General features: G+C 40.7%; 1 long non-coding RNA gene across 1 annotated transcript in view; it reads left to right on the top strand.

The window, feature by feature from the left end:
• LOC145527204 (uncharacterized) overlaps nucleotides 1–25,016 on the top strand; it is a 34,222-nt gene extending 9,206 nt beyond the window's left edge. The window contains exons 4-6 of the long non-coding RNA XR_014069571.1: nucleotides 19,749–20,297; nucleotides 21,200–21,341; nucleotides 24,900–25,016. This is a non-coding gene — a long non-coding RNA (uncharacterized LOC145527204). The remainder of the gene's footprint in view (nucleotides 1–19,748; nucleotides 20,298–21,199; nucleotides 21,342–24,899) is intronic.
• The last annotated feature ends 2,496 nt before the right edge of the window (nucleotides 25,017–27,512 follow it).

Genomic DNA, 27,512 nt, shown 5'->3' with positions numbered 1-27,512 from the left:
AAGTGTGGACTGAAGTTTAATTGTAAAAGTGAAAGTTTAAGGGAACAGTAAAAAAGTGGGAGAGACAGCTTACTTCAGTAGATAAGAACAAGGATTCTGGAGCCAGCCACCTAGCAAAAGTGTGACTTTGGGCAATTTACCTAAACTCTCTGTGCTATAGGTTTCAAAAGTGTAAATATGGGGTAAGAATAGTACTCACTCCCACAGGACTTTTATGACAAATAATATTTTTGGAACACAGTGCAAACAATATGAGCTTGTTAAAATGAAAAATAATTTTAATTCTTTGCCTATAATATTACAAGATATAAATAAAGATCTGTTTGAATCTAATAAGTTAGCCAAACAATTTTGAAATTACCAGGAAGACTATTTAAATTATGGATTTAAGTCCACTGTCTGTCATTAACTATGAACCTAGCCCTCCATATATATTGTACTTTTAGATCTTGGGTAATAATATGTGGTCATCACAATTAAGCACTATTGTATCTATATCTCATTTTTTAGAGTTCCATTTTTGTGTATGTTTTATAATATTCAAAATATGTTAGCACATTTGTCCTTATATATAATTTATACATAAATAAACATTTACTGTGGGTATATATTCTGAACTGTTTCAGGTTTAAATGAGTGTTTTGCTTTTTTTAAACTGATAGCAAACATAATCAAGAACATTAGAGACAACTTCTATAGACCTGGGGCTGGTGAACCATCTCCCCTGGGCCCAATCCAGCTCACTGCCTGTTTCTGCAAATAAAATTAATTGCAATACAGCCACACGCATTCCTTGTCTGTAGCCACTTACATACTACAACAGCCAAATTGAGTAGCAGTGACAGAAGCTTTATGTCCCACAGAGCTGAAAATATTTACTCTTAGGTCCTGTATAGAAAAAGTTTGTTAAATTCTGGTCTAGACCACTCTTTGCCAACAGTTTGGCTGAATTGTGGACATCAAATCTAATGAATCAGATAACCTCAGAAAATCAAGCCTTGCGAGGAAAAACGTCACAAACTTGAGGTGAACACCACACCCACCACAGGATAAGGCTGTGACACTGTGACCGGGAACACAAACTTCACTTGTCCCCAAGCATTGGCTTCTCCTTGGGGAGGAGAGTTACTCCAGCAACTGGTAAATTGCAGAGAGGGTTCTGCACCGACCCAGAATTTTCCCTGGGGCTGGGAAGGTTCTCCCTAAGGACATCTTTCACATTCTGCCTGCAGGCTGTGAGTCACAGGGCAGTGTTGTTCTGCTTGGACCACATGTAAGGAAGAGGCGGAGCAGATATGGACTGCTGACAGAAGGAAGGTTTGCTCCTATCATCATTACGGTACTTGAGGTATCAGACTGGAAAAGAAATATGCCGCATCCTTTGGGTCATTATCTAATAGGGCAGCTCAGATCACAGATAGAAGTGTTCCACCACCACTTGTGCTGTGCTTAGTCACTCAGTCGTGTCCGACTCTTTGCCGCCCCATGAACTGTAGCCCGCCAAGCTTCTCTGACCATGGGATTTTCCAGGCAATACCGGAGTGGGTTGCCATGCCCTCCTCCAGAGGATCTTCCCAACCACCATTTATAGATGATCAAAGTTAAGAGTTGGACACGACTGAGCAACTTCACTTTCACTTTTCCCTTTCATGCACTGGAGAAGGAAATGGCAACCCACTCCAGTGTTCTTGCCTGGAGAATCCCAGGGACGGCGGAGCCTGGTGGGCTGCCGTCTATGGGGTTGCACAGAGTCGGACACGACTGAAGCGACTTAGCAGCAGCAGCAGCAACAAAGTTAAACTGGAAAGATAGGAAGTGAGATTTTTGGCCATGTCAGTGTGTGTTTTGGGGAATCCACTGTTTTAGAAACTTTTTGTTTTATCACTGGCCTTGCCCTAAGAAATCAAAGAAAAAGGAAACATGAGTTCGTTACCAAAAAGAATTACAGTTCAGTAATTGATGGAGTGCCAGGCAATGTGACTTTTGGGCAGTTGGGAAAGCGAGCCAGCTGAAGGATTTCATTCACTGGTGCCATATCCATAGTCTGGGACTTCTCAGAAGTTCAGCACTCAGGTAAATAGAACCACAGGAAATTCATTCAAAAAGTAACTGCTTTTGGAATTGCTTTCAACCGCATCTCTCAAATGTTAGCAATAGAGTGGTTTCATTTTTATCATCAAAATTCATCATTTATTAGACTACAGATCTGCAACAGGAGATCAATTTTTTAATGCATATGTCCTTTAAAAAAAATATAGCTGTATAAATGGAAATATTGAGAACCAAGGCTTTACTTAGTTTCAAGATGCCACAGGCAAGATTGTCCATGACACGATGACAACCCTATTCAGCTGAAAAGCATGGAAAGTAAAAACTCTGGGACATCCAGGGTACTGGTTATGACAAGGATACTGTTGGTGATTCTTACAAAAATCAACAACTCTTTCTCTACTGGTCCAGGTACTCGTTGTGTAAACTCGGGAGAATACACCAGAGGCAGAGTGAAAGCAAACTTATGTACCAGGCATAAAGAGTATTCTAGAAGGGCTCTGTTTCTTAGGCTCTAGCTGTCTGGGCAGGAATGGGCTTTGCTCCTGAGAGAGGCTGTTTGCTGTTTGTTCCTAATGATGGTTAATGTATGAACAAACCCAACTCCCAGAGCTGTAACTGATAGCATCAACGATGCTGGGACACAAAGGCGCTAATGAAGCCGAGCCATGTGGCTCGTGCTTTGAAAATGCCTATGGTGGAGGGAGGAGGGGGAGAGTTTGGTTAAATGAAGTCATTTCTAAGAGCAGTAGATGAAAAGGCAGGGCTAGAACAAAGTAGCTGAGAACAATTACATATTTAAATTTCCTTCACTCTGTGAGGCAGGAAAATTTTATTTCATCACTTTCTCCTCTGACATGTCAAAACACATAAGCTTCTGCATCCTTAGGGCCTCTGTTCTCTGGTGGAAAAAATAAGAGGCTGGGCAGCCGAGAGGGCATTTTGGCACCGAGTGATGGACAGGTAAGACATGCAGCCAACAGCTCTGTCACTCATCTTTCCTCCGTCCGAGGAGCTGACTGCATATGTCATCTGCACCCGTCTCTCTGCTGGGCTCCCCGTGTTTCCACGTTGATGCTGCTGCCTCAGTGACTAATTCTGTCCAAAGACCATTAATGTTGTGAGGGCTACAGAAATGGAGCTGTTCTTTGGGGCAGAGGCTGGAGGGTGGGGAGAAAGAACAGGAAAACCTGAGTCTCTGCATGTTTTACCACCCTCAAGAAAGTGACTGTCCCTAATTATACAAAATGATAGAGAGAGCAGTTGACTGAAACCATTGAAAATGAGTTATTTATCTGAATAGCCTAAAAGAATAGGTCACCCTAGTTAATACCCTAAGAGCACACTTTTCTGTATGTGCAATTTCCATCACATTCTCTGAATGTTATGGTGCTGGCTGACATCTGCCCTGAGCAGGGAAACAGCTTTTTCTGTCTTTCTGTGGAAACCTCAAAGCAAGGCGTTTGTATACTGGTTCCATGATTTGTTCTAGCAAGTAAGTCATGCATCTGTGGTAGGAAGAAGAAAGGTAGGTTTGAGTTAAAAAATGAGGGGAACTTCCCTGGTGGTCCAGTGGTTAAGTGTCCACACGCCCAATGAAGTGGGACTGAGTTCGATCCCTGGTCAGGGAACTAGATTCCACATGCCACAACTAAGACCCGGCATAGCCAAATAAATTTTTTAAAAATGTTAATCATTAGAAAAAAAGGAAATGGGAGGTACATAGGCATAAACAGAGCTGTATCCATGTAACAAAATCTGAAGAGTTAAGAGGGGGAGGCACGCACAGCCTCTCTGTTTGCACTCATGTAGAAGACAGTCTAGAACTTTCAATAAACATTGGTGTTTCGGACCTTTTCATTTTAATCCACTGGACAAGCAAGTAAAGATTGTGCTGAAAACTGGATAATTGATTGATTTCATGATCATCCTCATTACAGATGCCTTCAGTTCAGTTCAGTCGCTCAGTCGTGTCCGACTCTTTGCCACCCCATGGACTGCAGCACACTAGGCTTCCCTGTCCATCACCAACTCCCGAAGCTTGCTCAAACTCATGTCCATAGAGTCGGTGATGCCGTCCAACCATCTTATCCTCTGTCATCCCCTTCTCCCCTTGCCTTCAATCTTTCCCAGCATCAGGGTCTTTTCTGTCATCCCCTTCTCCTCCAAGATTTGCCTGGGTCAAATTTCTGAATGTACCACTGGTTCAGAACCTGGCTAGAATCAAACAAAAATCCAGGCCTGACTGTTACAGAAAATGCAGTTGTGGAGAAGGGCTTAGACCCCTTACTCTTGTCCTCTTTGTATCAGTGGCTCCATCTCCAGGAGTAGCGGTGGTGGTCACTGTGGGCTGGCTGCCTTGGGTTAGCCCTTTTTGTCCCTGGGGACACAGGGCTGTGGTGAGGGAGCAACTTCCTCTGTCCCTAGAAAAGGTGCTACAGAAACCACCTTAGGGGTGCAGCTATTGCCCTTCAGGCTGGCACGGTGGGATCTCTGGGGTGGTATTTACTACCAGCCAGTTCTGTTCAACATGTACTGGATATCTGTCATGGGCTAGGAATGGTGAGAGATTAGAACAATAAAGATGTCCTTAAGACAGTGTTTGTCAAGTGTCACTCAACATTCTCTACTATTAAGCAAGTGACACCTGTTACTGCCTCCAGGGGAAAGTGAAAGTCACTCAGTCGTGTCCAACTCTTTGCGACCCCATGGACTATAGAGTCCCTGGAATTCTCCAGACAGAATACTGGAGTGAGTAGCCTTTCCCTTCTCCAGGGGATCTTCCCAACCCAGCGATCGAACCCGGGTCTCCCACATTGCAGGCAGATTCTTTACCAGTTGTGCCATGTCCCACTAAGTGGAGGATAGCAAAGAGCATAATGATCCCTGCCACTGGGGGCAGCAGTCCTGGATGTCTACCCACTGCATGGTTTACAGTTGTTGGTGTTGCCAAGAAAGACGACTCACACAGGCACTGGATGGAATGATGCTTTATTCACCTGGAGAACAGACAGAGCAAGACCAGTTTCAGTAGTATGGGTCAGTCTCCCGTGGTTGGCAGGTCTCATCCCATGGCAGGGAGATGGTCTGCATGCACCCCTCTTGTACTGCAGGCAAAGGACCCCATTTCCTCCCAATATAACACACATGCATGAGCAGAAAAAAAGGTACACATCCAGCCCAGAACAGGGAAAGATTCTCCCAAGTGAGCCTATGAGGGCTCCTTATCTCCATTTAAAGAAATGTTGTAGGCCCAAGGCACTCTTTTTTCAACATTTTGTATTGGAGTGTAGCCAATTAACAATGTTGTGATAGTTTCAGGTGAACAATGAAGGGACTCAGCCATACGTATACGTGTATCCATTCTCCCCCAAACTCCCCTCCCATCCCATTGCCACATAACATTAAGCAGAGTTCCCTGTGTTATACAGTAGGACCGTGTTGGTTATCCATTTTGAATATAGCAGTGTGGGCATTCCCTGGTGGTCCAGTGGTTAGGACTCAGAGCTTCCACTGCCAGAGCCTGGATTCAATTCCCTAGTTGGGGAACTAAGATCTAAAAAACCAAGAGATGTAGCAGTATATACATGTCCATGCCAAACTCCCTAACCATACCTCCCACCCACCCTTCCTCACTGGTAACCATGAGTTTGTTCTTTAAGCCAAGGCATACTCTTATGCAGCCATGCGAGGGTGTAGCAAATCACACATGACTGCCTTTCCCATCATTCCCCCACAGCAATATGTGTTGGGTTGTCGGGCAAGATATATTTCCATATATAAAAAATACCTATTGTTTTTATAAGTTTAAACAACAGAAAGTGAAGGCCAATGTATATTTCCTCGCTGGTGAGGACAGATGCGGTGATACTTGAGGGCAGTGGTTTATCCAAAGCTGGAAGAGATACTCTCTACTGGAGGAATCTAATAAGTAAACCAGTGGAAGACAGATGAAAATCAAGGCAATAACTTTCCCTAGTAAAAATGTCCAATTAAGTATCAAGAATGCTTTTACAATGATTTCTTTTTACATATTAATGTATCAGTTCTTTTTTCAAATTCATCCTCATTTAGGTTGCTACATAATATACAATGATTTTTAAAAAGTAAATTTTCTAACAATAATACTCATCAGGAAAGAAAAGAGAAAGAAATCGGTGTACCACAATATAAATATATGTAATTTTGACTAGCTTAAAATAATAATCATGAATCCTCTCTCATTAGTTTTAAAACACATCTGTAATCTCCAGGACTTTATCATTAGTGTCAAATTTCTGGGGAACTCTCACAGACAGAAAAGAACACAAATGAGTGGAGAGACACAGCCTGTCAATGGCATGTGAGTCCACAGTTCCAGTTCCCGTGGTCTCCAGTGCATCCTTGAATCCAGAAATTGTGCTTTGATTCTGGGAACTACCTCAACATCCTTTCAATATATTCCATTTGAGACTTAAGCTAGTTTGCATTGGGTTTCTTTTCTTTCAAACAACAAAAATTCCTGAATGATAGCACATCTTTATGGATAAGACTTTTAATTCCGGGATGGTAGTTAAGACATCCTAATTCCAGTTTTCCTTCCAGTTATAGATCATTACAAGTCACCCAACCTCTCTGCCAAAGTCTATTGGCTGAGGAGAAGTCCACTTTGTTTCTTAGGGTTCTATAATCCTATCATCTGGGAAGCCTTGCCTATGTATTCAGTTAAGAAATTCTGACATTCTAGGATGGACCGTTTGGAGGCCTGTTTGCATAAGGACCTGAGGTAGGCACTTAAGCCTATTGGGAGAAATTATCAAAAGGACGTTGAGACAGATGGTTAGGCCTTAGGGCCCCTGGATTAAGACTTGAAACCCAAAGGGAGACCACTGGGTTTGTTTTGGTGTTCTAGATTCCTTGCATTCCCATATAAGTTTTAGAGTGACCTTGTGAATGCCTATTGTTTATAAAACAGACTGCTGGAATGGTCTTTGTGGTTGCATTGGCTCTATAAATCACTATGTGAAGAACTGACTTGGTAACATTATTGTGTTTCTGCTCCATGAACATGCTATATCTCTTCATTTAGTTCTTTTTTAATTTCTCAGTCATGTTCTATAGTTTTCAACATAGATATTTCACATGCCTTTTATTACATTTACCCTTGAGTATTTTGTTTATTTTTGACACTATTGTAAATGAATTAAAATTTTTCTCAATTATTCGCTGCTAGTGCATAGAAATACAATTGATTTTATGTGTTAACCTTGTTATCTTGAGACCTTGCTTAACTAATGTTTTAGGTCTGAAAGTGAAAGTCACTCAGTCGTGTCTGACTGTTTGTGACGCCATGGACTATACAGTCCATGGAATTCTCCAGGCTAGAATACTGGAGTGGATAGCCTTTCCCTTCTCCAGAGGATGTTTCCAACCCAGGGATCGAACCCAGATCTTCTGCATTGCAGGCAGATTCTTGACCAACTGAGCTATCAGGGAAGCCCATTTTAGGTCTAGTAGTTTTTAAGTTTTGAATCCTTAGAACTTTCTACATAAGCAATCATGTTGTCTGTAAATAGCAGATATTTCACCTCTTTTCCAATGTTTGTGTCTCTTCTTTCTTCTTCTTGACTTTTGGCACTGGTGAGAACCTCTGTTACAACGTTGAACGGAAGTGGTGAGAGCAGCCATCCTTGCCTTTCTTAGTCTTAGTGGGAATGTATTCAGAATTCAGCTAATTTGAGCTGTAGGTTTTTCACAGATGTCTTCCATCAGACTGATGAAGTTTCTTTCTATTCCCAGTTTTCTAGCAATTTTTATTTTTATCACAACTGGATATTAAAGGACTTCCCTGGTAGTCCAATGGTTAAGAATCTTCCTTCCATTGCAGGGGACATGGGTTTGATCCCTTGTCAGAGAGCTAAGATCCCACATGCCTGCTGCTGCTGCTGCTGCTAAGTCGCTTCAGTTGTGCCCGACTCTGTGCAGCCCCATAGACAGTAGCCCACCAGGCTCCGCCGTCCCTGGGATTCTCTAGGCAAGAATACTGGAGTGGGTTGCCATTTCCTTCTCCAGGGCATGAAAGGGAAAAGTGAAAGTGAAGTCGCTCAGTCGTGTCCAACTCTTAGCAAACCCATGGACTGTAGCCTACCAGGCTCCTCCATCCGTGGGATTTTCCAGGCAAGAGTACTGGAGTGGGGTGCCATTGTCAGAGAGCTAAGATCCAACATGCCTAAGGGCAACCAAAGCAAGATGCAGCTAGAGAAGCCCTTGCACCTGGGCAAGGAGCCCACATGCCACAAAGAAGTGCTCCCAAAATAAAAATAAATAACTAGATGCTGATTTTTGCTCATTGCTTTTTCTCCATCTACTGGGATAATCGTAATCCATCTTCTTTATTCTGGTAACATATTAACAGTTTACATTGGATTACACTGAGGATTTAAAATGTTAAACTTCAGTATTCTTTGACTGAACCCCCCTCTTTGTCTTTATATATTATCCTTTATGTTTATTACCAGATCTGATTTGCTAACATTTTTGAGGATTTTTGCATTTATCCATGAGGAATTTTAGTCTTTGGTTTTCTTTTCTTGTAATAAGGGCTACCTTTTTTGTGAATAAATAATGCAGACGTGCCTGGGCCTGTGGGGAGGTATACTGAGGTTGGTGTGCTTTTTACTGATTCTCAAATTATACCACTATACAATTAACCAATCACTCTACTCTGAGATGCATTTTATTTGTTTAAACATTGCTAAAAAAACTAGTTGGTGTGATGTCTTAGGTGATTTCAATGACTCACCCAATTTACTCAACAGAAGATTTGATAAATCAGACATAAACCTGTCAGTAAACTGGCAAAAGAGACGATTCAGCCAGATAGATGGATAGCTAGGTAGCTAGATGAATAGATAGGTGAACATCCTCCCCCATTTCATTATTACTTTGTTACATTTAGATTTCTAAATATCAAAATGAGGAAATTCACTTATTGAGATGGGGAGAGAAAGTTTTGGGGTCATCTCAGTAATCCATATGCAGAGAAGTATCTAAAACACTGGCACATTCTGGCTGGCAGGTCCTTATTAGTGACAAGTCTCGAGTTTCTTTGATTTTTTTTTTTTTTTTTGACAGTTTTCGGTTTAGTTTTCATTTGAGGACTTCCTTTGAAAGGTCGCTATTCTGCATCACTATCTTAACTAGGGAGGAAATATGCTTACATCTAGCTAAGAACTAGCAGAAGGATAAAATCAAAAAAATTGATGGAAAAGAGACAAGATAAATGTCTCATGTTGTTTCCAGAGGTGAAGACAGCAGGCAGAATATGGCACTAATGTGTTAAAAAACACACATATTTTGACAAAACTGACATGAAATCTTTGAAGAGGTCTGCCTTCTAAGACAAAAAGCAAACTTGTCCTTACTTAGGAGGAACAATTTTGAAATCAGCGATATAGGCAAAGATATATGTACAAGGCTATGCTTTGAGAATACAGTTATATTAGCAAATCTTCTAACTGCAGCAGAATTGTTAAATAATTATTGAGCCAAATGATAGAGTATAATGCAACCACTGAAAGTCATATTCATGATGTATATGCAATGTCATAAGAAGCACCCATGATAAAAAGTGACCAAATAATCCAGATATACATACATTCAACTGTGGCGGTTTGATGAAAAATAATTGAAAGTAGTTGAAATGAACAACCCTCAGATCCTAGATATATAGATAGAATAAATAGTAGAAAGGAATTACTAAATTGGTAATAGAGGTTATCTTTGTGTAATAAAAATATACATGATTTGTTTTTCTACTCAGAAAATTTTATGTACTTTAAAATTTTTTAAACGTATATTATTTTTCTAATAAGAAAAACCATTTTAAAATAGACTTTTTAGACTTGTTTTGAGACGTGTGTCACACGTCAAACATTCTGCGTGCTGTGCGTGTTCATGTCCAGTCGTGTCTGACTCTTTGTGACCCCGTGGACTGTATCCCACCGGGCTCCTCTGTCCTTGGGATTCCCCAGGCAAGAATACTGGAGTAGGCTGCCATTTCCTCCTCCAGGGGATCTTCCCGACCCAGGGATAGAACCTGAGTCTCTTAGGTCTCCTGCACTGGCAGGCAGATTCTTTACCATTTACACCACCTGGGAAGCCCATCAAACATGCTACAAGAGAATATTTTTGACTCAGCTTTAGAGATATACTTGTGAAACAGCCAGGGATTTAAGATCAAGGGATAGCTGTGTTTCAGTATGGGCAACATACTTGGACTCTTAGTACTTCGGTGATAGTTCCCACAAACTAAGTTTGGTCTTTGAAGGAAGATTCAAACAGCCACATCCTAACGGCTTGACCGCTCTCATCCTGGCATGTAGGGCTGCCAACTTCCCCACTTCCTGCACTCTGAACGCTACCAACTCATTTCCTCAGTAGCTTCGTAACCAGGAAGTTGTGTGGGAGACCTGTGCCCCTGATAAATAGCAGGTACAGTTCTACACACAGGCCAGGCATACTCTCGACCATCAGCTCATTTTGAAGCCGGTACATACACACGCTTGATCCTGCTATCTAGACAGTATCTGTAAACAATATCTAAATAGTGAGAAAAACACTGGCAACATGGCAAAGGAAGACTGCATTTGAGTATCTACGTGACACTGGGCAAATTCCTAAATCCCCAGGACCTCACTCAGCTCAGCTATGAGCCAATAAATTGAATGATCTTTTCCATACCTCTGTGACAGAATTGTGAATTTAAAAAGTGTATGTGTGATATTGACAAAAGGATTCTAAATTTTCTATGGAAAGGCAAAACACCCAGAATAGCCAACACAGCACTGAAGCGGAAGAGCACAGTCAGATGATTGACACTCCCTGATTTCAAGACTTCCACAGAACGAAACACTTAAGAGAGTATGACAGCGGAGAAAGAAGAGACAAACAGGTCAGTGGAACAGAATAGATTCACCGGAAACAGACCTGCACAAATAAGGCAACTGATTTTTGACAAAGAAGCAAAGTAACTATCATGGAGAATGGATATCTTTTCAACAAATGGTTCTGAGGCAAAATGAGTATTGGCACGCAACAAAAAAAAGAATCCTGACACAGACCTCATAACCTACACCAAAATTAACTCTAAATGAATCATAGACCTAACTGTAAATTTAAAAGTTATAAAACTACTAGAAAAATAGCAGAAGAGAAAACCTCAGTGACCTCGAGTTTGTCAACAATTTTTTAGATACAACAACAGAAGCAGGATCCATGAAATTAAAAAAAAAAAAAAAAAGAGTGAGTTGGGCTTCATTAAAACCAAAACTTCTGCTCTGTGAAATACACTACTATGAAAATGAAAGGATAAGCCTCAGAGAAGGAAAAAATATTTGCAAAATGCATAGCCAATAAAAGATTGTTATCCAAATTATACAAGTTCCAACAATAAGAAAACAAGCCACTCAATTAAAAATGTGCAAAAGGTCTGAACAGGCACGACACCAAAAAAATGTACAAATGGCAAACGGCACATGAAAAGATGCTGAACGTCATATGCTATTAGGAAATTGTAAGTTAAAAAGAACCCTGAGATATCACTAATCACCCATTACAATGGTGGAAATCCAAACACTGACAACAAACGCTGAGAGGATATGGGGCAACAGGAACCTGTATTCATTGCTCGTGGGAGTACAAAATGGCACAGCCACTTTGAAAGACAGTTTGGTGTTTTGTTTTGTTTTTTTTACAAGACTAACCATACTGATACTGTATTATCCCACAGTTATGCTCCTTGGTATTCACCCAAAGGAGTTGAAAACATGTCCACACAAAATCCTGCACACAGATGTTTATAGCAGCTTTATTCATAATTGCCAAAACTTGGAAGCACCCAAGATGTCTTCCAAAGGTGTGTAGATAAACAAATTTGTACATCAGTAGACAATAGAATACTAGACAATAAAATATTATTTCACATTTTTTCACTTCATTTTTTAAAATTTATTTTTAATTGGAAGATAATTGCTTTACAAGGTTGTATTGGTTTCTGCTGTACAACAATGTGAGTCAGCAATAAATATACATATATCCCCTCCCTCCTGAGCCTCCCTCCCACTCACCCCTCTAGGCTGTCACAGAGCACCAAGCCGAGTTCCCTGTGTTATTATTAAATTATTATTAGCCAATAGGATATTACTATATATAGACCATAGAATATTATTCGGTGATGAAAAGAAATGAGCTATCAAGCCACAAAAAGACATGGAGAGACATAAGTGCATATTACTAAGTGAAAGAAGACATCTGAAAAGGCTACATACTTTGTGATTCTAACTACATGATATTTTGGTAAAGGCAAAACTATGGAGACAGTACACAGATCAGTGGTCACCAGTGATTAGGAGGGAGGGATGAACAGGCAGAACACAGGAGAATTTTAAGGCACCGAAACTGTTCTGTATGATACCGTAACAGTGAATACATGCCATACATTTGTCAAAGTCCACAGACTGTACAAAACAAAAAGTAAATCTTAATGTAAACTTTGCACTTTAATAGAAATGTATCAATATTGGCTTGTAACAAATACATCATAATAATGCAAGATATTATAATAAGGAAAACTGTGTGGGATGGGGGATGTAAGAAGCTCTATAGGAATTCTCTGTAGTTCCGGTTCAATCTTTTGTAACTGAAAAACTGTTCTAGAAATAAAGTCTACTAATTGTTAAAAAGTGTATGCAAAAGCCATTAGAAATGGCTTCACTTAGAAAGTAAAGCACTATCTGAGGCTATTTTGGCTGCAAATTACAGAGGACCTAATTAAAAGTAGCTTAAACCAGTGGTCATTTTATATATATCTTTTGATTATTCATGCCTAACAGTAAAAAATGTTGGAGAATGCACTCAACTTATACAATGATATATATCTATTTATATACAAAATATATACATTACCCATACCAACATGTTCTACACATTTTATAAATGTATACAAAGGTAGAATTGCTAACAATGTAAATAAAAAATATAATAAATATTTTTAAAATAATTATAGTTTATTACTAGTATTTTTGGGAGGAACAGTGCTTTATTATTTTTGAAACTTGAAAATATTGTTTGAAAACTTGTGAAAAACTCAATGTGGATGTCTCATTTTGTTTGTTTTTACGGTAGGTTCTGGTGGCTCTCAGTATAGACAACGATCCCTAACAAATGTTCATAGATGTTCATAACTGGCTGTGCTTTCTAAAGCATGAAACACTATTCCAGTCCCAGACCCAAACTATGAAATTGGGCAATATATTATTGACATTTCTGATGAAAACTATTGTTCTTCTAAACCAACTGGAATTTTAGTTTCAATTTTTAACAAATGGGTTCAAAACCTATTGAAAATGCTCCATTAAAGAGTTTTAGGATGGGTAACTATGTTCTTATTGGTGATAACACCCTGACATAACTTTTTAAAGGTTTAAAAAACTTTTTTAAATTATTTATTTATTTATTGGCTGCACAGCTTCTCAGAGCAGTGACTTCTCTTACAGCAGAGCACAGGCTTGAGAGCGCTTGGGCTTCAGTAGCTGCACCTTGCAGGCTCCAGAGCTTGGGCTCAGTAGTTGTAGAACAACTCTAAGCTTAGTAGTTCTGCACCATGTGGGATCTTCCTGGATCAGGAATCAAACCAGTTTCCGTTGCACTGAAAGGCAGATTCTTAACCACTGAACCACCAGGGAAGCCCCACACTGAATGATTTTTATTAACAGAATACATAATAATTTAAACACTTCCAAACATTAATTTTAGAGAATACTTTTCCAAGGTTTTGTACAAGTTCCATTATTTAGAATAATACTACCCTTGAATCCATTTAACAGAGCAGTGTAAATTATAGTGTGTCACAGTATTGTGGAAGCAAACAAGCAAACAAAGAAAACATGGAGGAAATCACCACTCTGCTTTGTATAACGCCCACTCCTGTCTCCAGGGTCTGTCTGGAGACACAGCCTCTGCCACATGATGGATTGAATAAAGTGACTAATTGCAAACTATCTATTTTAAATAAGTTTTTTTGTTTTCATGTGTGCGCTAAAATAGAAATAGATGTTCTGTTATTTTCTTCCTATCATTTTGGAGACAACTAACTCAAATAATAGGGGATTTATTACCTCCAGTAAATTCAGAGAGATTCCAAGATGGTTAGTTCAGTGGTTAAAGGACACCACAAAGACCCAAGTTCTTTTCATTTTAATGTTCTGCTGTCCTCTATGTGGTTTTATTTTTTGTCCTTAGTCTGTCCTCTCATGTCTGCAACTATAAACTTCAAGCACCCCATCCTCATCTCATAATATTCAAAGCCGGGGGGGAAAAACGGGTTTCTCCTCATCCACGTCCTTTGAGAAGCCCTTCCCAGACGCCCCTATGCAGATTTCTCCTTATCTCTCATTGGCCAGATTACATCAAATATTCATGCCTAAACCAATATCCCTTAAGGAAGATGAGATCATGGACTAATTAGGGTTCATCTTCTGAGTTCAGCCAGAACCACCTAAAGTAAATAATTCTGCTAGCAAAAAAGAATGAAGGGGATACTTTGAGTAAGGAACCAACAATGACCATCACAATGATGTAGATAGGATATTTTCACAGAAAGAATGCACGTGTTTACAAAAGGGAATAGCGCTCCGGTATTGAAGGAAAACTCTTGCTTGATCTTGCATGAAATCATGAAATCTTTCTTTTTTCTCATGAAATACATCTACCATGTGAGATGCACGGTTATTTCAAGAATAAGCATTTTCAAGGAAGACTTTCCAAACATTGTCAAATTACATTAAAAACTCATAATATTGCCTTGAAATTAAGTATTATGCTTCCCACATGTCACCAAACAAAACCCTACTCGTGAATTCTGCCTTATGTTTTTGTTGTTGATAATCTCTTGCTGCCAAAGGAAAAAAAAATTAAATAGAAAACGCTCATATCAGATATTACAAAAGGAAACTATTTCTTTTCCACGAATGTGGTCCATGTCGAGGCCACCTCAAACTGGGGATAGTCATCCTCAAAAAGTGATCTCTGACATCATTTTGAGATGTCCTGACAAAAATCTCAGATCCAATGAAAGCCACCAGTATGTTTCCTGAGGAAAATGAAGCACAAAGTAAAAGCTCCTTGAGTACAGGAATCTTTAGTTTTCCATAATCGTATCAGCAGTGCCTACAATAGTGTCTGATACATAAAGCAGCTCAATAAATACTTGCTACATGAATAGATGCATGAATATAAACAGAACAAAATTGTTTACAATATAAGCAGCATTAATCCAGTCAATTAATATTTCATCATTATTGGAATAATGAAGTTAGCTTTTATAAGAAAGGCAACTGAAGTGTAAGGCGTCACTGTTCATCTAGTACATTCCGAAGGAGAGTGACCATGTCTGGTAGGCACAAATACTCCCGTCACTCTTCTTTCTGCAGAGTGGGAATGGCCTCAGTAGGCCTTCATGATCTGGATGAAATCCCTTAAGATCATCCAAGCCATAAACTCTGATTGTTTGCCCATGGAGCAGTCTTTTGACCACGGATATGGGTGTCCAGGTACTCAGTACTGTGAGTGGGGAAATTAGTCACTTTCAGGCATGTGTGCTCAGTCATGTTTGACTCTTTTCAACACCATGGACTGTAGCCCACCAGGCTCCTTGTCCATGGAATTTTCCAGGCAAGAATACTGGAGTGGGATACCATTTCTGTCTCCATGGGATCTTCTCGACCCAAGGATCAAACCCATGTCTGTTGCATTGTAGGCAGATTCTTTACCACTGCGCCACCTGGGAAGCTCCAGAAACATACAGTCACCACTGTAAGTTAATGTCAATATTCTGTGATATATAAGAAAGATGGTGTGAATGCCTAAATCTCTAATTTTCAGGAGAGGGCCAGAAAAGTCCTTCCTGAGGTGCCAGTTAAGAAAAGGGCAATCATGCTCAGGGTCCTGGACTTGCTGGGCTCTCAGAATCCTCTTGTTCTCAGAACTGTACCATGCAGATGGGACTTCTCTGGTTGTACAGTGGCTAAGACTCTATACTCCCAATGCAGGGTGCTCGGGTTTGATCCCTGGTCAGGGAACTAGATCCCACATGAGGAACTAAAAGCTCCTTCAAGCTTCAACTGAGACCTGGTGCAGCCAAATAAATTTACATATATATAAATATACATATTTTTTAATTTCATTAAAAAAATTAAAATACACTGAAATTAAAAGATGCTTGCTCTTTGGAAGAAAAGCTATGACCAACCTAGGCAGCATATTCAAAAGCAGAGACATTACTTTGCCAACAAAGGTCCGTCTAGTCAAAGCTATGGTTTTTCCAGTTGTCATGTATGGATGTGAGGGTTGGACCATAAAAAAGCTGAATGCCAAAGAATTGATGCTTTTGAACTGTGGTGTTGGAGAAGAGTCTTGAGAGTCCCTTGGGCTGCAAGGAGATCAAACCAGTCCATCCTGAAGGAAATCAGTCCTGAATATTCATTGCAAGGACTGATGCTGAAGTTACCTGATGTGAAGAACTGACTCATTAGAAAAGACTCTGATGCTGGGCAGGCTTGAAGGCAGGAGGAGAAGGGGATGACAGAGGATGAGATGGTTGGATGGCATACCGCCTCCATGGCATGAGTTTGAGCAGGCTCCAGGAGTTAGTGATGGACAGGAAAGCCTGGCATGCTGCAGTCCATGGGGTCACAAAGAGTCGAACACGACTGACTGAACTGAAATATACACATCCTGCACAGGTGAGATTTCCAGGACAGCTGCCAAAGGCAGCAGCCCCCAGTCAGTGGCTCCGGTTACCTGGCCCCATCCCTGAGTGACCTTCTGAGTCACATACTAACTCAGTTCTCAGGTGCAGGGCCCTCAGACCAACTGAAGTCCTGAAGTCCTAAGCAGCCAATTGATAGGATATTGCTGTATCTCAAACATGAAACAACCTATTTCTTCACTTTCCCCCCAAATAGGTCATAGGTCCTGGCTACAAATAATAAGATTTGTAGCTGTAAGACAAGGATAGGAAATTGTTCTAAACTCCTTTAAAATTGCTTGGGAGATAAGATTATCCAGAAGGCCTCCATAATGATGTGAGGAGGAGAACCAGAGAGTGCAGTGGGCAGTTCCTTACTTCCGCTAATCGTCTAGTTACGGTGGCACCTGCCCACCAAAGTGGCTTTCTCCGCTGCGCCCAGTTTATCCAGGTACAGGGACTCCAGAACACCCAGATCCTTCACTGCTTCTGTGTAGGTGTGGCTCTGGAGTGGATATATGTAATAAATATCTGCAACCTCCCAGAACTCTCCTGGGAAGACACCCAAGGCTTCTTCCTGTGTGGATTGCATCCCAAGGGACCCTATGAGTGTAATATCCTGACTGCGGAGGTCTAGAACGGGAAAGTCTGAGGTGGAGTCTGAACTGTTGTCCTTGAGGGAATCAGAATAGCAGCAAGTTGGGAAAAGGTGAGATAAGCTTAGTTCATTGCTGTGAAAAGCACTGAGGGATGTTTACAACTTAACTTCATTGGTTGCCCAAGGCATGGAATATGGATGTGCTTATCCCACTTATAGATTCCAGTCTGGTTAAGCATTCTCAAACACCCTTTGCCTGGCAAGGTTTGAACATCGCCAGGCTCAACTAGTCAGTGCTTGGGATGCACTGTGAAGTGTTCTGAAAGCAGGTGCTGATCCCCAGGATCACTCTTTGGGTAAAGCCCTCTCCAGAGCACCACCTGTTGGAGCTGGTGCTTCTCTGGTAGGAATACAGTTCTATTCCGCTGCATCCATCTCGTACTGTAGAGACCAGCTGAGGTATGAAGAGGGGCATCTACTTAGGCCAAATATTGCAGGAATGGTTGACTAATCAGGGTGAGCCTTCACAGATGGGAATAACTGGCAATTAAATAGATCAGAAAAAGGATGATCCTAGAGAACTTCTCCAATAGTGTTGGCAGTTGGACACTTGCGCTTACTGACCAGCTCCTCCAGAGCCTGGTCAACTCCAGATGAATTGATTATATGTATTTTGTGAATATTTAGAACTAGGACCATTCATGGATTACTTCCTGTATTTTGTGAATATCTAGAACCAGAACCATACCTGGATTACTTCCTGTGACACCATCAACATCCTGCCCTTTGAAAATCCTCCTGTATACTTAGTGGCATTCTTGGTTAGCAACATTGATATTTCCTATTTTCTTCCTGAAAAATTCATGACATTTCCTTTGATATCTTAGAACAATATTTTAAGGATGTTATCTTTGCCAATCTTATATTTATTATTAAATGGTGCTTGAAAATTGACCTTGGGAGAAGGAAGAAAATCAGCAGTGGAACCACTAGGCATAGACCCATGAGAGCAGGAAATAATCAGAAAGCACAGCTGAGAAATTCTCCATGAACAAAGATAAAAATACACATAATATCTTAAAGCTAATAACCCAAGAGGGTAACTGCAAGAACAGCTTCATGCAAACTTTAAAACTTATCAAGTAGTAATAGGGGTGTTGCATGAAGGATGGTTATAAGCAAAATTGAAAATTGAAGGCTTGGGCATATAATTGGCTACACTAATAAGAAGAGGAGGTAGAGGGGACATCATAGTTAGACATCTTGATAACTTGAAGAAATGATGCTCTGTGTGTTTCAAGAGCATTGCCTAGCAAAGGCAGCTGATTTCTACTATCAATTAATTAAAAGTTAGAAGTGAGTGTAACTGTCGCTGCACTGAGCTTGCACCCAAGTAAAAATGCATTAGGATTGAATTAAAATAGTGAATAAGCATCACCTGGAGGGCTTATTAGACCATAGATTACTCTCAGAGTTTCTATTCTGTAGGTGTGGAAGGGGGCCTAAGAATTCACATTTCTAACAAGTTCCTAGGTGATATGATGCTGTTGATCATATGATGCTGTTGATGCCGCTGATGAGTGCTTGGGACTACTCACTGAGAATGACTGATTTAGAAGAATGGCAAAAAGGCTGTAACAATTCTACTCATGACGTACACCCTCACATGCCACAAAAGTGAGGAACTTTTCATTCTATGTATGTAACATCAGAATTAAAAATCATATTACAAGAAATTAAATATAATGCTTTTTCTAAGTATAAGATGATCTTTTTATGAAAGAAGATTGTTTCTTTTTATGATCTAAATCATGGAAGAAATTCAAAGGAAAAAATAATGATTTATAGAATTACATTATGATCTAAATCATGAAGCAATTCAAAGGAAAAAATAATGATGAATAGAATTACATATATAAAAATGTAAAACTGTGATGTAAGGGAATGCTTCAAATTTAAAGCAAAAAGAGATGTAATGGAATAGGAAAAATGTTTGCTATAAAAGTTTCCCATAAATATGGCTGCATATTTAAAGTTTAAAATGTAATGAGTCATTCAAACAAGGTTCCCAGTGGAGAAGAAGTCTGGGACACACATAGGCAGCATGTACATCAGGAATGCCAACATAAACCGACATTGAAACACTAAACCTCAAAAGTAATTAAGGAAATCCAAATGAAAACAATTATAAGGGACTGTTTAACACATATTAGATAACAGTATAAGGATAAATGATAACATTTAGTACCTGGGAGACTAGTGGGAAATGGTTGTTGGCAGAAGTGTAAATTGGTTGTTTTTTTTCTTTTTTTTCAGTAAGAGCCATAAAAATGAAGATAGCAGAAAATGGATCCCGTATAAGTAATTTATAACAGCAAGCCTATAATTATAAAAATATTCATGGCAGAATTATTTATAATTGCTAACAAATGAAATTACCAAAATACTCAATAGAAGGGGAATAGAAGGATAAAGTTATATTAACCCATTATTCAATTGTTAGAAGTGAAAATGCACAAAGAGTCTGCAGACCAAGGGAAGTGTATACTGCATTGAAATGTAACAGAGGATTTCCCTGGTGGTCCAGTGGCTAAGAATCCACCTGCCAATGCAGGCAGGGGACACAGGTTCGAACCCCAGTCCAGGAAGACTCCACATACTGTGAGGCAACTAAGTCCATGTGCCACAACTCTCTAGCCTGCGCTCTAGAGCCCGAGAGATGCAACTGTTGAAGCCCATGCACTCTAGAGCCTGTGGTCCACAACAAGAGAAGCCACCACAATAAGAAGCTTGAGCACAGCAACTGGAGAAAGCTCAAGTGCAGCAACAAAGACCCAGCACAACCAAAAATAATTTCTTTTTAATGTAAGAGAAAAAAAAGCATTGGATTTGGAATCAAGAGGCCTGATATCGTGACCTTTGGCTAAGGATAAAAATCTAAATTGTTGGTCTTTTATCAATGCAGTTTTTCTCCAACCCAGCAGTTTTCCAACATTTTGACCACTACCAGAATTAAGAAATTTTACATCCCGATTCACTAGTCTCCCCTCCCTCCCTTGCTGTTGTTCAGTCGCTAAGTCGTGTCCGACTCTTCGATCCTATGAAGGGCAGCATACCTCCCTGACTGTGGTTAAAACGGTGATCTGTTCTAGTCTGTCCTATTCTGCATTTCATCCCTTTCCACCCCATTTTAAAATTCTGGCCACGGAATTGCTGTAAAACCCACCAGTCTATCACAACCAGCAGTTTATAAAACATCAGGCTGATTTATAGGTGTACTCAGTTTACTGCCTCTCTTCCCCACCCTTCCTTTCAACACTCCTACCCTCCCCCAACCAACACACATACACAACACACCTAAAGGAAGCTCCAATAAAGATCATGGCCAGAATGCAGCCAAACATGGCAGTAATATAGTAGGAATGCAAATTTTATACCCCATTAGGTATTGGGCTTTGCTGGTGGCTCAGTGGTAAAGAATCCGCCTGAGAATGCAGGAGACCTGGGTTTGATTCCTGAGTTAGGAAGATCCCCTGAAGAAGGAAATGGCAACCCACTCCAGTATTCTTGCCTGGAAATCTCATAGAGGAACCTGGTGGGCTACAGCCCATGTGGTCACAAGACTTAGCGACTATGCAACAACAAGGTCTTCATATATGTCAGGAGGTAGAGTGATTTTTAGTGCAACTGAACTGGGTAACTTGCTTCTCAGATAGTGTTAACAGCTATGTTGAACCTCTCTTAGGCCATTTCTTCTTTCCCTATAGCTCAAAACCCAGGAACCATGTGCTGCACGTACAGATAGTCACATGTACCAAATGCACCCATTTCTACTGGTTCGCTTGCAATAGGACAGGCCTGATGACATTTTCTGATCAGATCTGGCTGCTCATCCAGCTTCTATTCAAGGTAAAGTTTGTGCAGATCTAGCCCAGCTCAGAAGCCCTAGTTCACAGTGCTGGACATTTTTTCTGTCTTCTATGACTTAAGCTTTCCAAAACAGAGGTTCTGAAATTTTAATATGCTTGAGAATTATCCAGATATTTGTTAAGATTGCAAATGCTATGCCTCATCACTGGAGAGGCTGATTCAGAGATGTGGTACGATCCTGGAAGTTACATTTTTAACAGACACCCCAGGGGCTTTCTCCATACCTGGAGAAATCCTTCTCTGGGTCCTATTGCCAGGGTGAAGGGCCGACTGAGATTTGGGAATGGGTGGTCTTGGCCGAAGCTTTCTATCACAGATATGCAACAAACCTCAGTTTTCTCTTTGCAAAATACAGGAAATATGGCTTTCCAGGTGGCGCTAGTGGTAAAGAACCCGGCTGCCAATGAAGGAGACATAAAAGAAGCAGGTTTGATCCCTGGACGGGGAAGATCCCCTGGAGGAGGGCATCACAGTCCACTCTAGTATTCTTGCCTGGAGAATCCCATGTACAGAGGAGCTTGGAATGATACAGTCCATGGGGTCGGAAAGAGTCAGACACCACTGAAACGATTTAGCACTCATGCATACCCTATTTGCAGGCCTTTTCCATTTACTCTTGTATGATCTGTCTATCAATAATATTAAATGGAAGGACAAATAATTCTTTGGATATTATTTCCAACTTGGTTAAACTATACGAATGATAGATAGCTGACTAATCAAATGTGCGACGCCTCCTTCCTTTGGGAGGGGCTAGTATGGAGGAAGAAAGAGAAGCCAACAGAGGTAGGTGTGGGGTGGAAGTTCCCAATTTTATGCGGTAGGACTAAACTATGGGACAAAGAGCAGAAACGTTCTGTCTTGAAATCCTCAACAGAAAATAAGCAAGGAGGTTACTAAGATCCCATTATCCTCATTTTACAAATGAAGAAAAGAAGGAACAGGAAAGTTCACTGATTGAGTTATTATCATAAAACTGGTGAATATTCGTATTGATCTGTTGATACTTCTTTCATGATTAGTGATGATAAATGTGAAGGTGGCTGACATTCTGAATCTCCGATTCCTGCCATACCTCTGTGCTTGACCATACTACTTGCGTGGGTGCTCAGTCATGCCTGACTCTGTGCGAGTCCATGGACTGTAGCCCACCAGGCTCCTCTGTCCATGGAATTTTCCAGGCAAGAATTCTGGAGCGGGTTGCCATTTCCTACACCAAGAGATCTTCCTGACCCAGGGATCAAATCTGCGTCCCTTGAGTCCCCTGCATTGGCAGGCAGATTTTTTATCACTGAATCAACTGGGAACCAGTTGCCTACCGCTCTGCTCTACATGAAGCCCTAAGCACGTGCAGACAGGAATTCTGGCCAAGGCACACTCTTCCTAGGGAGGGGCTTCTAACCAGGTGGGCTGGGAGGACACAGGTCAGTCGCTTGGTCTCTCCAAACCCCGGGCTAGACTAGAGGCTGGCTTACTTTGTGCTTCCTTTCCTCGGTGCCTCATTCCTGTCCTGACTGAGCCCCCAATTCTCTTGCCTCCAAGCTCAGAGAAGGGAGTGAAGATGTTTCTTTCCTGAAGAAATGTGCTGTTTGAGAACACGTGCCACCCAGTCCCTCTGACTCAGTACCCTGATTTTATCTGGGTGGCCATCCCCTGCTTCGAGAGCTCATGTCCTTGCAGGGAAGCTGACCACACGATTCCAGGGATGGGCCTCAGCAGACTGAAGGTCTCACTGCTCCCCCATCACCATGACTGGTCCAGGGATGACCTAATTAGAGTCAGTCAAAACAAAGACACTTTTTCTGAAGGATTCTGGAGAAAATGGCTTCACTCTTCTTTTGAAACTACCCAAAGAGTCTTCTTTTTCTGTTGGATTTGAACAAGAAAGTCCTTAACCCTCAAAGCTACTTACAGCCATCTCGTGGCCACTCAAGGAAATACACGTTGAGAAAGGCAAAGAGGAGAAAAAAATGCCCCCGGGTCCACCGTGTTAACATGAGTTGCTGTGGGTAAAGCCTTAACAGAAGCCTGGTGTTTACAGGCTTTTCAGCATGTGAATCAATATATGCCCTTTAGTGTTTAAGCCAATTTGAGCTGCATTTTCAGCAATTTCAGGTTTATAATTAACATGAACCGCAACACACAAACATGTAAGTTAAGGAGACCTAGTCCACTGCTTCCCCCTAATCCTGCTAAAGTTTTCCAAGGGCAAGGTGATCACCAGAGGAGGAAGTCAGATTTTTCTGTGTTAGTCAGCTGGGAGGTAAGAGAGAACCAAGCTTAAGAAAACAGAAAGACCTTTAATAACATTTCTCCAACTCACATATCCAATTACAATAGGATGAGTAAAGGACTTGGTATGTAAACTCATAAACAAAGTCAAATACTGTTATTATAGTAGTATTAGTACCCTTGTAACACCTCTCACTGAATGTTCTATCCCCTCATATGGTGGCTCCATTGTGTGTCTTTGCAAATTCCATTTTAAGCTAGTTATGGTGCTTGAGGGGGAAAAGACAAACCTTCAACTACTTTCATAAGAAGCTGTGGTACATATACACAATGGAATATTACTCAGCTATAAAAAAAGAATGCATTTGAGTCAGTTCTAATGAGGTGGATGAAACTGGAGGTTATTATACAGAGTCAAGTAAGTCAGAAAGAGAAACACCAGTACAATGTATTAATGCATATATATGGAATTTAGGAAGACGGTAACAACAATCCTATATGCAAGACAGCAAAAGAAACACAGATGTAAAGAACAGACTTTTGGACTATGTGGGAGAAGGTGAGGGTGGGATGATTTCAGGGAATATCATTGAAATGTATATTACCATATGTAAAGTAGATGACCAGTACAAGTTCGATGCATGAAGCAGGGCACCCAAAGTCAGTGCTCTGGGACAAGCCAGAGGGATGGGGTGGGGAGGGGGTTCGGGATGAGGGGACCCTTGTGCACCCATGGCTGGTTCATGTCGATGTGTGGCAAGAACCACCACACTATTGTAAAGTAGTTATCCTACAAGTAAAATAAATGAAAGAAATAAAGCTGAATAACATTAAAAAAAAATGATCAGTAGACCCCACTGATACTTTGGTTTCTTCACGAACAAGGATAGTCACAAAAGATACAGAACTCTGGCATAAGAGCTTGTGTCATCCAAGAAACTGCTCATTTTTTGAATCTTTGAAGATGAAACTAATGTGGAATGCCTTATACTAGGCATTTTCAAATTTCAAAACCAATGCCTCTTCAACTTGCTTTGAAACAGAAGTAGCCACCCCAAACCTGCTGGACATGGGAAGGAGGTGGCAGGAGTAATAAACATCCCAGTGATCCTCTGAAATGTAGGTCTGGGGCCTCTCCCCTCGTAATCAGTGATTTTTCTTACTCTAATGAAACCCAGATGCTTCCAATAAAAAGAATGGCTGGTGTTCAAGCCATTTGCTAATTCTGCCTGGAGGTAGAGAAAAAAAAAAAATGCTGTGCCCCACATCATTAATTTTAAATATCCTATTTTGTTTTATTTTCAGAATGAAATGGTATGGAACAGTGTAATGAGCAATAGAAATATAGAACCAAGACGCAATTATATCTTCAAAGGAGCAAAATGAGAGCAAATAAAAGGCCTTGCCCAAGTTAGCACACAACAGGCAGATTAGAACATCATTTTCAGAGTCCAAACACATGTCTTTTGGTTATGTCTGTAAATTATCTTCCACAAATATCATGTTCTATCAATGGAGACTCACTTCTGAGTTACAGTAAAAAAACTGGGTTTCTTAAGAGGCCCTGAAACCCCTCAAATTCAAGTTCACTAATCTACAGTCGTTGTGCCAGGCACTGAACAGCAAGACAGATAGGGCATAATCTTTACCTTCAAAGTCCTTACACTCTTGTTAAGAAGACGGGGCTGTACATAAATGATCATAATATAATATGTTCTCGGTAACAGATTATACATAATGTGGAGGGAATATAATGTGTTCCCTCCACAGAAGAGGGAACATTTCATAGTGTTTGAGAAGATAGAGGAAGTCTTTAGAAAAAGGTAGGCAGGAGCTGAAGCTATGCAGTACAAGCAAAACTGGGCCAGCAAGAAGGTGGGGAGGCCAGGTGTTCAATTCAATGAGAAAGGTGCCAAGAGCATCCTCTGAGTGGAAGGGAATCAGAATCCATCTCCTGCCTGAAGCCTGGGGCCAAGCCAAAGGTACCTACCAGTGAAATGAGACTAAGATAGTACAACTAAATCTTTAGAACCTTTCTGTTTGGAGTAACAGGAAAGACAGAGTGACTGAAGAACTATGGATGGAGGTTCGTGGCATTGTACAAGAGGCAGTGATCAAGACCATCCCCAAGAAAAAGAAATGCAAAAAGGCAAAATGGTTGTCTGAGAAGGCCTTACAAATAACTGAGAAAAGAAGAAAAGCAAAAGGCAAAGGAGAGAAGGAAAGATATACCCATTTGAATGCAGAGTTCCAAAGAATAGCAAGAAGAGATAAGAAACCTTTCTACATGAATAATGCAAAGAAATAGAAGAAAACAATAAAATGGGAAAGACTAGAGATCTCTCCAAGAAAGTTAGAGATATCAAGGGAATATTTCATGCAAAGATGGGCACAAAAAAAAGACAGAAACAATATGGATCTAACAGAAGCAGAAGATATTAAGAAGAGATGGCAAGAATACACAGAAGAACTATACAAAAGAAGAACTATACATCTTCATGACCCAGATAATCACGATGGTGTGACCACCCACCTAGAGACAGACATCCTGGATTGGGAAGTCAAGTGGGCCTTAGGAAGCATCACTACAAACAAAGCTAGTGAAGATGATGGAATTCCAGTTGAGCTATTTCAAATCCTAAAAGATGATGCTGTGAAAGTGCTGCACTCAATATGCCAGCAAATCTGGAAAACTCAGCAGTGGCCACAGGACTGGAAAAGGTCAGTTTTCATTCCAATCCCAAAGAAAGGCAATGCCAAAAAATGTTCAAACTACCATACAATTGCACTTACCTCATATGCTAGCAAAGTAATCCTCAAAATTCTCCAAGCCAGGTTTCAACAGTACATGAACCGTGAACTTCCAGATGTCCAAGCAGGATTTACAAAAGGCAGGGGAACCAGAGATCAAATTGCCAACATCCGTTGGGTCATTGAAAAAGCAAGAGAGTTCCAGAAAAACATCTATTTCATGGTTATCTGGGTCATGAAGATCTTTTTTGTATAGTTCTTCTGTGTATTCTTGCCACATCTTCTTAATATCTTCTGCTTCTGTTAGGTCCATACCATTTCTGTCCTTTATTGTGCTCATCTTTTCATGAAATGTTCCCTTGGTATCTCTAACTTTCTTGAAGAGATCTCTAATCTTTCCCATTCTATTGTTTTCCTCTGTTTCTTTGCGTTGATCACTGAGGAAGGCTTTCTTATCTCTCCTTGCTATTCTTTGGAACTCTGCATTCAAATGGATATATCTTTCCTTTCCTCCTTTGCTTTTTGCTTCTCTTCTTTTCACAGCTATTTGTAAGTCCTCCTTGGACAACCATTTTGCCTTTTTGCATTTCTTTTTCTTGGGGATGGTCTTGATCACTGTCTCCTGTACAATGTCATGAACCTCTGTCCATAGTTCTTCAGGCATTCTGTCAATCAGATCTAATCCCTTGAATCTATTGGTCACTTCCACTGTAAGGGATTCAATTTAGGTCACACCTGAAGGGTCTAGTGGTTTTCCCTGCTTTCTTCAATTTAAGTCTGAATTTGGTAATAAGGAGTTCATGATCTTAGCCACAGTCAGCTCCCGGTCTTGCTGTGCTTGCACAGCACATCTGGAGTCCCAGTTGGGAAAGGGTCCATGGGTGAGACTTCAAAGTTTGAAGCTCAGGATTCCCTCTTATAATCCCAGGCAGGACACACACTGATATCATCACCAATCTGTGACCAAATTGCAAGCCTGGTTTCATGTTAATGGTGTTTGTTCTGTCTTGTTAAACTTGGAATGTTGCTAAGTCTGGGACTTGGTTGGCCAGGCCCCTTCAGGGGCTCAACAATCTCAAGATTCCCCGCTCCCTCATCTTATCTGAGGTGCTACAAGTCTTGCACTCACAGCAGACAGTCACTCACAGTCGCTCACAGTCAGGGCCG

The sequence above is a fragment of the Giraffa tippelskirchi genome, chromosome 11 (assembly GCF_054371585.1).
Source record: "Giraffa tippelskirchi isolate mGirTip1 chromosome 11, T2T-mGirTip1v1.2.pri, whole genome shotgun sequence".
NCBI classification, from domain to species: domain Eukaryota; kingdom Metazoa; phylum Chordata; class Mammalia; order Artiodactyla; family Giraffidae; genus Giraffa; species Giraffa tippelskirchi.
Note: the sequence above shows the minus strand (reverse complement) of the source record. Positions and strands in the feature narration are given on the sequence as shown.